The sequence below is a fragment of the Vulpes lagopus genome, chromosome 1 (assembly GCF_018345385.1).
Source record: "Vulpes lagopus strain Blue_001 chromosome 1, ASM1834538v1, whole genome shotgun sequence".
In the NCBI taxonomy this organism is placed as follows: Eukaryota; Metazoa; Chordata; class Mammalia; order Carnivora; family Canidae; genus Vulpes; species Vulpes lagopus.
In genome coordinates, this window is record NC_054824.1 from 171923312 (window position 1) to 171936478 (window position 13167).

At 35.7% G+C, this 13167-nt stretch overlaps 1 protein-coding gene and 1 pseudogene across 1 annotated transcript in view; both read right to left on the reverse strand.

Annotated features, from left to right (window-relative positions):
• Positions 1 to 13167, reverse strand: part of XPR1 (xenotropic and polytropic retrovirus receptor 1) — a 224596-nt gene that overhangs the window by 119478 nt on the left and 91951 nt on the right. The window lies entirely within an intron of this gene.
• The window catches only part of LOC121472988, a 31580-nt pseudogene continuing 27468 nt past the window's right edge, over positions 9056 to 13167 (reverse strand).

Sequence of the window (13167 nt, forward strand, 5' to 3'; positions counted from 1 at the left end):
TTTATAAAATACCCTTCCATTTGGGTCTGTCTGATAATTCCTCATGATTAGATTCAAGTTATGCATCTTTAGCAGGAATTTCACAGAAGTGCTGCTGTATTCTTCTTATTGCATTTGATCAAATGGCACATGATTTAGATTTCCCCAATTAATGGTAATATTAATTCATTATTTGATTAAGATTGTACCTTAAAGTGGCAGCTTTTCCATTATAAATTAATTCTTTTCCCTCTTTGTAATTAATAAGCATTTTGTGAAACAGGTACTTTGCGATAATATGAATATTCTTTTTTTTTTAATTTTTATTTATTTATGATAGTCACACACAGAGAGAGAGAGAGGCAGAGACACAGGCAGAGGGAGAAGCAGGCTCCATGCACTGGGAGCCAGACGTGGGGATTCGATCCTGGGTCTCCAGCATCCCGCCCTGGGCCAAAGGCAGGCACTAAACCGATGTGCCACCCAGGGATCCCCTAATATGAATATTCTAATCCCAATCAAATTTTAAATTTACTCATTTATTTTCATTTATCTTTTGTAATTAAGTATTTTGTGGAGAAGTAGTTTGAAGCCATGTAAATCCTATTCCTCATCAGAATTAAATGTACTCATTTAAAAATTTAAATAAAAAAAAAAATAAAAAAAAAATAAAAATTTAAATCAGTATAGACTTACAGATCTCTATTTGTTACCATCATTATTCACTTTGATACTTAAAATGTCCTAGATTTGGCCAGTGAAAGCCAGAACCTCTTCAAGGCTTCTCTGCCACTATTGATATGTCCTCACTAATCTTCAATCATTTCCTTTCTCTCTGGCACAACAACGTATTCCAACGTATGCTACTTTTACCACTCCTGCCATCAGCCACTTCTTCAAAGAATTCTGGTTTCTTTAGTGAAGAAAGGTTCAGTCAGTTCTATAGAGTGACATACACATTTGTTCCTCAAAATCACTGCAACTATGTAAAGTCATTCAGTAAAAATCGCAAGGCTTATGGGTAAAGCGGTTAGGAGCACAAACTCAAAATCTTTATCAGGGCCATTAAAAAAAGGAATCTAATAAAAATAGCAACAGTTTTATATATGTTAAATGGCTAAGAAATACATAAATGCCACAGTAAACATGGCCTTTTAACTTCAAAAAGATCTAAAAATTAGCCTGTGGAAGTAGTTGTCTAAAGGCTTGTAGTTGTGACTTACTGTGATTCACAGAGGGCTAGCTGTATAAAATCAGGGAAAGTTTAAACCAGATTTGGATGGGTACGGCACATAACACAAAGAGTAAAAATATGGTAACTGGTAAATGTTTGAGGTGTGCACATGTGTGCATTTTGTGTCTTTCTACAGAGGCTGTTTTAGCTGAGTATAATATTCGGAGTTCACCTAGTGTTTCTTAAGGGCAAAACCACACATAAATAAACACAAAATTCATGCTGTGTTCTAATCTGTTCCCCAATACAGTAATTGTATTGGGGCAAACTCACATGTTCAAAATATGTGTTAAAGTAGAACTAATTATATTTAGAAACTAACATCTGAATGCTTAGTATGCTCATTGTTATTGGGGTGTTGATTCCCAGTCCCTCTTAGGACACAGAATTAATGCATCTATGTATAGATACCCACATAGCACATCTACCTATATATGTTGAAAACGATGAGCTCATCGTAATACCAGCAGTGCCAGTCGAACACCATAAGGTTCATTCTAGTGTTATACTCCATATCTGTGATTTCCTTCTCCAAAAGAAACCTGGCTCCTATTAATTCAACATATTTACTTATTTGATCAATCCTCTGTGTGTAACCAATATTCCATGGCTGCAGTGACTCACTGCCACCCATACAGGTGCCTTCCTCATTCTATTCGGGTTCCAATACTGTGCATTTGGGCTTTTGGACTAAATTATTGGGGGTAAGGGAGTAATGGGGAGAGGGAAGGGGAGGGAAGAGGAGAAAACAAAAAAGGAGACATGAAAAACTTTGAGGGCTAAGAGCCCACTGTTACAAAGTTATTTAAGATTATTTATTTATTTGACAGAGAGAGAGAGTATGTGTGCACAAGCAAGGGGAGTGGCAGAGGAAGAGGGAGAAGCAGGCTCCCCACTTATCAGGGAGGCTGATGTGGGGCTCCATTCCAGGACCCTGGGATCATGACCTGAGCCAAAAGTACACACTTAACCAACTGAGCCACCCAGGTGCCCCACAAAGTTATTTTAAAATATAAAAAAGGAGAAGAATACAGGGCAAACTTGGGTTCGATATCATTAAGCACTTTTCTGTAACATAAATCAACTTTTTCCTTTATAAAACACCATACTGTGGAAAATTTCAAACATATACAAAACTAGAGAGAAGAGAAATGAGCTCATATACATGTCAACAGAAATAAAACAAACACTGGACACAAGCAAAGACACTATTAGTCAAAATAAATGATGTTAACTATTCCACAAGGGGGCATTTATGTAGTATAAGAAACACTAGGGCCCAGGGCCCTACTCTTACGGAACCCATATTTTATAGGAAGGATAAACAAATAAATAAATTAAGATACTTTGAGATTTTTATAATTGCTATGAAGAAAATGAAACCAGATAGTATGATACTGTAACAGGGGCAGGGAGAGTAACTTTAGAATGGAAGTCAGAGAACATCTCTGTAAAGAGGTGGCATTTGAATTGAGACGTGAATGACAAGAAGGAGCTAGCCTGGCAAAAATCTAAGGACAAAGGGAATAGAAAATACAAAAGCTCTAACAAAAGCTTGCCATGTTTGAGGACAAATGGGTTTTAGTGGTAAGAAACAGTACTGTAGAACTATAAGAACAACAGTTATGAGAGTTGAAGAAATAAAAGTGCAACCTAAAATACATATTCACCAATTTGTTAACCATATATAGGAATGTATGGCTAGCCCTGTGCTAGGACTATACTAAAAGTGAAAGACATTTCCTTTTCTCAGCCAAAATACAGCATGTTAATTATACAAACATATGTCAAACTGATAACAATATAAGAGGATATGTAAGTGATAAAATAAAGATTATATTACTGCCAAAAAAGAGGAAAATTTGTCTTCCTCTTAGATTATCTATTAGCAATGCAACTGAAGTGAGAGTTCTAATATTTTCAGCACAGCCTCTTTAAAGATAATTACCTTAACAAGCACTTCCTAATTGTTTTTACTTTTTTTCAAAAGAGATATAATTATGATTTGTTGAGTGTCTACATTATGCCAGTCCTGGGCTACGGACTGCACACACGAATCCTGAATTGTTAGAATGCCAATTACCACTTGGTACAGAGCAAAGTTAGGGTCAAAGTGATCTGCTAAAAGTCAACTAAGTGGTACAGTTAGGATTCAAATTTAGATTCCACTGCTAACACAATGGTCTTTCTACATAACTGTTCTGGGCTTTTGTTTTTAAATAATTAAAAGGGACATTAAAAGGGACATCTGATACTTCTTTATTACATGGTATTTATATTAACTTCTAAGGCTTAATGTTTTGATATATAATAAGATAATTATTTTTTAATTCTACCATTTGATGTGTCTATCTAAAATCATTATCTGTAACCTTAACGTTATTTGAGTATTCTTTAAAAATACATTGATATTGTTTATGATGAGAGTTAGTGACAAGCCAGAAGATGTGTGATTTGGACATTGCTGTATTTCTAAAATATATAACAGAATGCTCAATTTTACTGCACAATCAAGGCATATCAGAGGCACAGTCTATGAAAGAGCATAGACTAGAACTGTTAATCCTCAATAAAAAATTACAGTCAATCAAGCCTCTTCACCAAAATCAAGTTGTTTAACCAAGGTCTATGGTACAGCAATGAGGAAATGCCTAAAAATCTCCAAAGAAATATGACAGGAATAGTTACATATAGAGGTTGAAAGTAAGGCATGTTCCACATGCCAAAAATCAAGTATATAAGACTTTTGGTAAAAAGGTGCTATTAGTGAAGCTCTCAGAAAATATAAAAAATAGGAACATACTGATATTGTCTAATGTTTTATGGTAAATTTTCATATCCAAATCATTTTAACATCTATGATGAAACTATAGCAAAAGAACCAACAAATTTAGCCATGTAATTTAAAAGAGAGAGAATACATAATCCTTTAAAAAATTTAGTTATCTAACTACTATGCTTTATTTTATCATATTTCTTCTATTTTTATTTATAACCAAAATTCCTTTTCCATCCCTGTGCACCTTCTGCCAACCAAGGTTAGTATTCAAGTCTGCAAGGAAATTTTAATTATTAATACAATAAACATTGAACTTTCACTTGGAGCTTCAATCTTATTTTCTCTCATACTCATACTATCTCCTTCCTCTTTTTCCATTATTAAGTGTCACAGATGATGCTATCATTATATTGCTTTCTATATTTATAAGGGTCCAAGCTCATATCCCCAGACTTATGGGCGACGTGTTTATTCCCCTTAGACATTAACTCTTCCTTTCTCCTTCCTCCTTGATGGAAACAAATTTCAACAGTCTATATGAAAGATGAGCTCAACATCCCTTATACATTTAAAATTATACACATGCTGATGAGACTTATTTCAATGATTATTGCCATCTGCTCTATTTTACAGGAAAGAGGGTCTGCACTGCAAACTAAACTATTGGTTCATTTCAATTATTCTACCTTTGAGAGTGACCTACATTTAATTTCCCAGGAAATGTATACAGTAGTAATGCATTGTGACAACTATAATATTATGGAAGAACACACAAAATTTTAAAATACTATCAGCAGATTTGGCTGTTTTAAAAGTAAATCATACCTGGCTCACAAAGTAAATATGCTAATATAAAATATGTCTTAAATTTTTAAACAGTAGCATATAAAAGACATAACTTTAAAAAAGTTACAAAGATATAGCTTTAGTTTTCTGTAAAAAATTAGAAACTTACATTCATTCCAAGTATTATTTATTATGTATTGATATGAAAGCCATGTTTTGAAGGACTGGCCATATTAGAAAAGCAATACCAAAGAGTTCCTCTACTAATAGTAAGAAAATTTGGTCATTATGATCTCAAATTAAGGAAGTTATTAAGGATTAGACAAAAAAATACATAATTGAATAAGAAACGCCCTGTAGCTTGTGGATTAACAATTATAAAAATATGGGCATATGAGTCAGAAATGAAAAAAATTAAGTTTTTATTCACAAACAACATAATGTGTATGTACCATATCCTCAGAAACCTATAAACACACTACAAGAGCTAATAAGTGAACTTAACTAGGAAATTCAATTGTTTCTACATTCTAAGCAACAAATGATTAGAAAATAAAATTTATAAATATTATCATCTATGATAACATAAAAAATATGAAATACTTAGGAATAAACAGAGCAAAATGTGTGGAAGGTATGTACATAAAAGTGTGGAGAAAAAAAGTGTAGAGAACTAAAAATACTTGGAAAACTAAAAATGTTGCGAAGACAAAGTAAGCAAGACTTAAATAAGTGGAGAAATACATCATGTTCGTGGATTACAATGTTCGACATTGTTAACATGGTAATTCTCATCATATGTGACAGATTCAATGCAATCCCAATCAAAATCCCAGCAGGTTTTTTTACAAAACTTGAGAAGATTTAAAAAATTTATCTGGAAATGCAATAAACCTAGAATAGCCAAACAATTTTGAAAAAGAAAAAAGCTGGAAGATTTAGACTGTCCAATTTCAAGACTTACTATAAAGCTATAGTAATGAAGACAAGTATTATACTGGTGGAAGGATAAACCCTGTGGAATACAACAGAGTGCTCAGAAACAGACCCACGTATGTACGGTCACTTGGTTTTCTACAAAGATGCCAACATAATTCAATCCTTCCTATATATATTTGCAAACATACGTGAGGAGGAAACACTATTACTCTATATTATTCTTCTGGAAGTAATAGGATTAAAACGTGTAAAGACTTACTTTTCCCTGATTAGTAACTATTAATCCACACAGAAAGGTATCTCAGTGTTTCATCTTCTCTATGTTTAGCAATTAGTTCGTCCTCCTATGGGAGCTGGAAAGCAATCAGCTATGCACTACAGAAATGCAGCTGCTTTTATTTAAAATAGATGAAGGTGGGAAGTGAGAAGACTGACTATATGACCCCTACAATATATTCTTAATGTGCAAGAAAAGAAAACCTGTCAAACAGGAGCTTTAAAAAAAATTTTTTTTATTCCATACTAAAAATGGGAAGAAAAGTCATCATAATGACAGAAAACATAAGGTTGTCAAAGAATCTATAATATATCTTTGGAGTGAAAGAAAATCAGTCTGTGGCTATAACCACTATTAAAAAAAAATTTTTTTTTTAAATAAAATCATTTCCTTATTAAACCAGAAGGGGGACAGAAGGGTGAAAAAGAACAAAAAGTTTCAAAATAAAAGCAAAAATTTTAATTACTCTTGGGAAAACATTTTCAAGAAAATGTTGACATGTGCTATGATTCACCGTTGCTTTTCAATAGTCAATAAATATTATATTCTTTATGCTTCTAATGTCGCTCTTTGAAATACAATTGAATATTGGTATTTTTAACCAAAAGCTCCCAGCAATAGAATTCAAAAGAAAACCATACTCCCTCAAATCTTCATTTGTCCTTTTAACTAAGAAATGTTTTTAATACTGGTGAAAGTGACAATACTAAAGAATATAATAACTTTGAAGTTAAAGCCAGTGTTATTTTTATTTTCATCAACCCTGATTACACAAAGTATGGCCGATATTTTTATTCTGTTTGAAAAAGCCAAAGGGGAGAAAAGGAAAGGAGAAAGCAGTATTTAATGAATGCCTGTCCTGTGCCAGACACAGTGGTGTGCTGATAAATGTTTAACAATCAGCCCTCGAGGGTGTGTGTGTGTGTATGAAGTGTATGTTTATTATAAATTTTGAAGGCTGTAGGATATCATTTAAAATTTTTAAGAAAATATACAATACTCTTTATTGTAAACTTCTCAGAGCCAACTAATTCTCACAGAATGTTCTACTGATTTTGCCAAACTCCTGAGAAGCCAACCTAGAGTTGCAAGAGATAAATGTAATTCTGATCTTAATGTTATTTAATATTTTCACTTACATTAAAGAATAAAAGCAAAGTGAAATAACAATGATATATGTCATAGCCTCGTTTGTTCATCAACTGATATAAGCAACCTCTTTGCTGAATTAGATAATACATGTACATCTTGGAGATATTGAGGGTTCTGTTTCAGACCACTGCAATAAAATGAATATTGCAAAAAAGCAAGTCAAATAAATGTTTTGGTCCCAGTGCATATAAAAGTTATGTTTATAGTATACTGTAGTCTGTTAAGTGTAACAGCATAACACCTTAAAAAAACTAATGTATGAAGGTTAATTAACATATTTTATATGCTAAAAAAATTTAAACATCAGCTGAGCTTTCAGCAAGTGGTATCTTTTTGCTGTTAGAAGATCTTAACCTCAGTGTTGATGGCTGCTGACTGATGAGGGTGGTAGGTGGTGAAGGCTGGGTGGCTCAGGCAATTCTATTTTTTAAGGTCAATTAAATTAACTTTATTCAGAGTAAGTTTACATTAAATTACAATATTAACAATCCCTAGAGTTAGTGAGCATAAAATTTAAGAAGCAGAAATCCATTTGGTCAATTTATAGACCACATATTATAGAACTCACAAATAAAAATTTACAAACATAAAAATAATGACAATACTTAAATTATGAGGATTTTCACATGGAAACCCCCAAAATGACCTATTTTAAGTACATGTTTCTAAAAGGGAGAAACTTTTTAGTAATTCAGCACAAAATCAAATTAAATAAACTTGGACTATCCCAGAAAATGCTGCTTTAAACATTTATACCATGAATAAAATTCCTTTGGTAGCTTTTAATCAAAATGAAGCACACTACTATGAAAAATATAAAGTACTTTTACATGTTACTTAGAAAAGTATCTTTGTTACAGTGATGGTACTAATATTATTGTCCTCTGCTCAACCTCACCTGTATATACACAAAACATGAAACCAGATGGCAACAGAATCCTTTTAATCTTTTAACAAAAATAACCTCTGCTTCACGATATCAAGACTTTAACTCTCCTATAAAACTCTTTACAGTGGTTATAGCACAAAGAACAATGGTATGTCTATAAAAACAACCAAACTTTATTAGAGCAATGGTACAAATACTGCAACGAAAAGAAATTAAACAGCAGATACCCCAATGAGAAAAACAGGGGCTATTAGGATCAATCTTAGAAGAGTAAACACAAGCACACTATCCCCAAAACTCCTAACCAGAAAATCCAGACAACTCTGCAGAAGTAGAACAAAGATGCTCATGGGTTCACCACAGCAAGCACACCAAACCTGGTGTCGTCTTGGCACACATGAGAGGTCTCACTGAGAAATCTTGCTCTAAAAAGTCAGTCACCACAGTTTAAAATGTATGGAACATAAAGGAAACAAACAGATGCCAATATTTACGTTTCATAATTGATTAGCCAGCTCCTGACACTGTTTCTTCCTAACGCTTGCCAACAAAGGGATCTTGTTTCTAAATCAAATGTCCATCAACTAAGAGAGCCTGCCTTCAGGAATACACCAGTCATCTCTGCAGCTCATGAAGGTAGCAGGGAGGGTCATCTTAACTATGCACTCGTTGAGCACACACAGACACCAAACCAAACATTCAGCTTTCTGCCACAAGAGCAACACCTTACAAAGGAACCTCTTTTAACCAGTATCTTCTTGTCCAATCTCAAAGTCATTCTGCACAGAGCAAAAAATTCAAACAACAAGAAGAATAAGAGGAAGAACTGGGGGGAAAGACACATATGCCATTTGCAAACCCTTAAGCTTTGTGGAGGGTGATCCAAGAATCCTCGCTTTTTCTTTCTAATCCAAGTCTGTGCAGGCTCAATCTCAGAAGTCTTGGAAACAGCAGAGAAATGCTTAAGTGATCTGAAGATACATTCTAGTGTTTCACTGAGAGAAAGCAGCTAGCCAATAATCAGGCCATGTAGTAGTGGTGATAGTCTTTGTCTCTCTCCATATACTGTCTATAAGAAATTCAATTCTCTTTTTCAAATCTCCAAGTTTTACTGGAAATTTCACTGGCTATACAATTCAGAAACTAGAAGTTTATGACAGTTTTTCTCATCTTCATTATTCTGACAATAACAGGGTCAATCTGGTATTGTCTTTCCTGAAACATTCTATCAGTGGTGCTGACCTGTTCTTCGCCGGTTTCCTTCATCTGGATCTGGCTGTTATTTGAAACAACTTGTGTTTGAATTCCCTGAACATGAACATGTCCCCATCTTCCACCTCCTTCCCTTTAGGACTTCTAACCAAACTCGTGCTTTGCCACAGGCCAGAGACTGTAATGTTCTTTGCAGTTCACTGTCCTTTATTCCTATGCCCATTTTTATTTCTTCAAAGCTGAACCTACCCCCCTTCTTTGAGAAGCACCAGCATCTGGAAGTGGGACATCTGGAAATCCTTTCCTTCCTTAAACTCAGCTTTTAAAACAGCATTCTCCAATGTAGTTTGCCACTGAAGTTTTCTACCACTGTGCTTTTTCTGAGATAAAATGTCTCAAATAATTCCTGAAGCTTAACATTTTTAGAGTTAAAGGCATTTCCATAGGTGTGTATGTTGGCTAGTATCCCATCATAAGTCTATTCACTGTTAGATCTATAGAGCCTGGGTCACTATGATTTTTCATATACTGCTTGAAATGAACGATGATGTCCTTGGAGAGCTCCATGTCCCTGAACATGCCTTCCAGCTTGCTGGTGAAAGCAGCACCACACTCATGCTCTAGTTTTATTTTTTTTTTATTTGATTTTTATTTTTTTAAAAAGATTTTATTTATCTATTCATGAGAGACACAGAAAGGCAGAGGCATAGGCACAGGGAGAAGCAGGCTCGCTGTGAAGAGTCCAATGCAGGACTTGATCCCAGGACCCTGGGATCACGACCTGAGCCAAAGGCAGATGGTCAACCACTGACCCACCCAGGCACCCCACTCATGCTTTATTTTAAAGACTTTTATTCATTTACTTGACAGAGAGTGAGAGAGAGAACAAGCAGGGGAGCAGGAGAGGGAGAAGCAGAATCCCCACTGATCAGGGAGCCAGAGGTGGAGCTGGATCCCAAGACCCTAGGATCAGAACCTGAACCAAAGGCAGATGCTTAATCAACTGAGCCACCCAGGTACCCCTCTCTCCTGCTTTATTTGTGACAACATAGATTTTTCAGCATCTACTGAGGTGCTTTTTCCAACATGGAGTCTTTTTGCAAAATCCTTTTTATAAAAGACTTCAAAGAAATCTTTACCCCGAATGAACCTGAATATTATCATGACCATGTGAGAATCCTCTTCAGCTTTTCGTCTGTTGCTTCTTTATTACTTTTCTTGATTTTGAATTAACATGCTTTGCTATCATTTCTGTGGGTTTATTTGGCCTCTTCTTGATAACTGCTTCAAAGGATTCCTTCACCAAGTTGATAAACTTTTTGTTCCTCTGAAAGCACATTTCTATCACATGATGCACCAGATCTTTAAAATCTACCAAGTCCTGTACCATAGCTTTGTCTTTTTCAAAACAGATAACAGTTGATGTCCCAAAAGTCTTGATGTACTTGCTCCAGTGCTGTAGCAGAATCTGCTGCCTGTGCTTCATATGGCTGAACAGCTGGTATATCTGAGTGAGGTCAGGCACTCTGTTCTCATCAAGAAGGTGGTTAAGCCCTTTCTACAGAATTGCTGTTCAATGTTCTCCTAATAGCTGTTTCTCCACATAAGCAATCAGTGGTTTGTGTGTGCTGTGGTCTAAATACACGATTACTCAGTCTCCCTTCTTCTCTAAATGCTTACTTACATGGTTAAGATATTCTGGAACCTCTCTTTCTTAAATTAATCTCTGGCCTTCTGCAGCATATAAACAATTAGTTTCTTCCAAAAATTTCACTTCAAATAAATTCTGTATACCTCAAGGTCAGGGAGCATACTCAGCAGACTCTTTAATAAGCCTCAATCCACTGCTTTGCCACTTCTTTCTTGTTCAGTCAATAGAATTCCATCAATTCTTTTACTCTGAACCATTTTATCACTAATGATTTGGTTTCTAAAAAGTTCCAATCCCATATCCTAGATAAAAAGAAGCATGGAATTCTGAATTCAAGAATAGAAAAAGTATATATTCAGGAAAATATTTCTGATCTTTTGTCTGCAATGCTCTTGCCAGAATTTGTTAATCTTCTTTAAAAATAAAACACTAGGGATCCCTGGGTGGCGCAGCGGTTTGGCGCCTGCCTTTGGCCCAGGGCGCGATCCTGGAGACCCGGGATCGAATCCCACGTCAGGCTCCCGGTGCATGGAGCCTGCTTCTCCCTCTGCCTGTATCTCTGCCTCTCTCTCTCTCTCTGTGACTATCATAAATAAATAAAAATTAAAAAATAAAATAAAATAAAACACTAACTGGTGAGTCTTCTCTAAACTGAAGGATCTGTGCTTAGACATGATCTTCACAGACCTGGCACAGCTGTTTGTAGAGTGTTGAGGAAACTCAACAGATTTTCAACATCTTAATAGAGTTCTTCCAGGTTGTATTTGATGGAGATACTACTTGTATGGCTTTCACTGCCAGGTGTCCTGAGTGTAGTTATCAGGCAAGTTAGGCCCATCTCAGAAATTCTTCATCACCAATTTCTTGGAGGCGCTGCCACCCCCGGTTTGGAGGTGATGGCCGCTTCTTGAGGGACACGGACGTGGTAAGGCCAATAGTGAGCACAAGTGCCAAGAGGTGGCCTTCCTGGGAGTCTGTCATTGTTGCAGCCAGGAAAAGTGGGAGCAGTTCCCTCTGCCCTGATCCACCCTAACTGGCCACCCAATCACCAATGCCCAATAGCTCAGGCAATTCTTAACATAAGACAATGAAGTTTGCCACACTGATTGACTTCCTTTCACAAATGATTTCTCTGTAGCATGTGATGCTATTCGACAGTATTTTGCCTGTAGAAGAATGTCTTCCAAATTGGAGTCAATCCTCCCAAACTCTGCCACAGTTTTATCAACTATGTTTATGTAATATTCTGAATCTTTTGTTGTCATTTCAACAGTCTTCAAAGCGTCTTCACCAGTAGATTCTATCTCAAGAAACTACCATCTCTACTCATCCATTCAAAGCAACTCCTCATCCATTAAAGTTTTATCATGAAACTGTAGCAATTAAAATATAATAATAATGAAAAGGTTTGAAATATCACAAGAATTATCAAAATGTGACACAAAACCATGAAAAGAGCAAACACTGTTGGACAAAGTAGCGCCAATAAACTTGCTCAATGGAGGGCTGCCACAAATTTTCAATATGTAAAAAATGCAATATCTGTGAAGCTCAATAAAGTGCAACAGAACGAGTTTAGACTACTTCCTTCATTTTTGTGTTACTAACAATAACAGGCAATAGACACGACAAACCTTTTTTTTGTTTGTTTAAGATTTTATTTATTTATTCATGAGAGACAGTGAAAGAGAGAGAGAGGCAGAGACACAGGCACAGGGAGAAGCAAGTTCCTCACAAGGAGCCTGATGTGGGACTCGATTCCCGAACCGGGATCAGGCCCTGAGCCAAAGGCAGATGCGTCCCATGACAAACTTTATTTTAAAAAAAAGATACATTCATTTGAGAGAGAGAGAGAGAGAGAGAGAAAGTGCACACACTCATACATGTTCATGCATGGAAGGAGAAGGAGAGAGAAGACCCCACGCTGAGCAGGGAACCCCTGCTTCATTCCATGACCCAAAGATCACAACCTGGGCTGAAACCAAGAGTCAGAGGCTTAACTGACTGTGCCATACAGGCACCCCCCAGACACAAAAAACTTCTAAATTTAATCTGCTTTATTGCTAGTTTCTCCATCACTTTCTTAAATGCAGACATCCAACAAAATAATAAATCAAGCTCCAGTCTACAGTATTTACCAATTTCTATGGTATGAATACTATCATGATAGATTTCAAGCTACCAATATGAACACACTGAACACAAAATAGGGAAGAGATACGCAACAGCACATCATTATATGGTATTTCCCCACACAGATGTAAGAGAC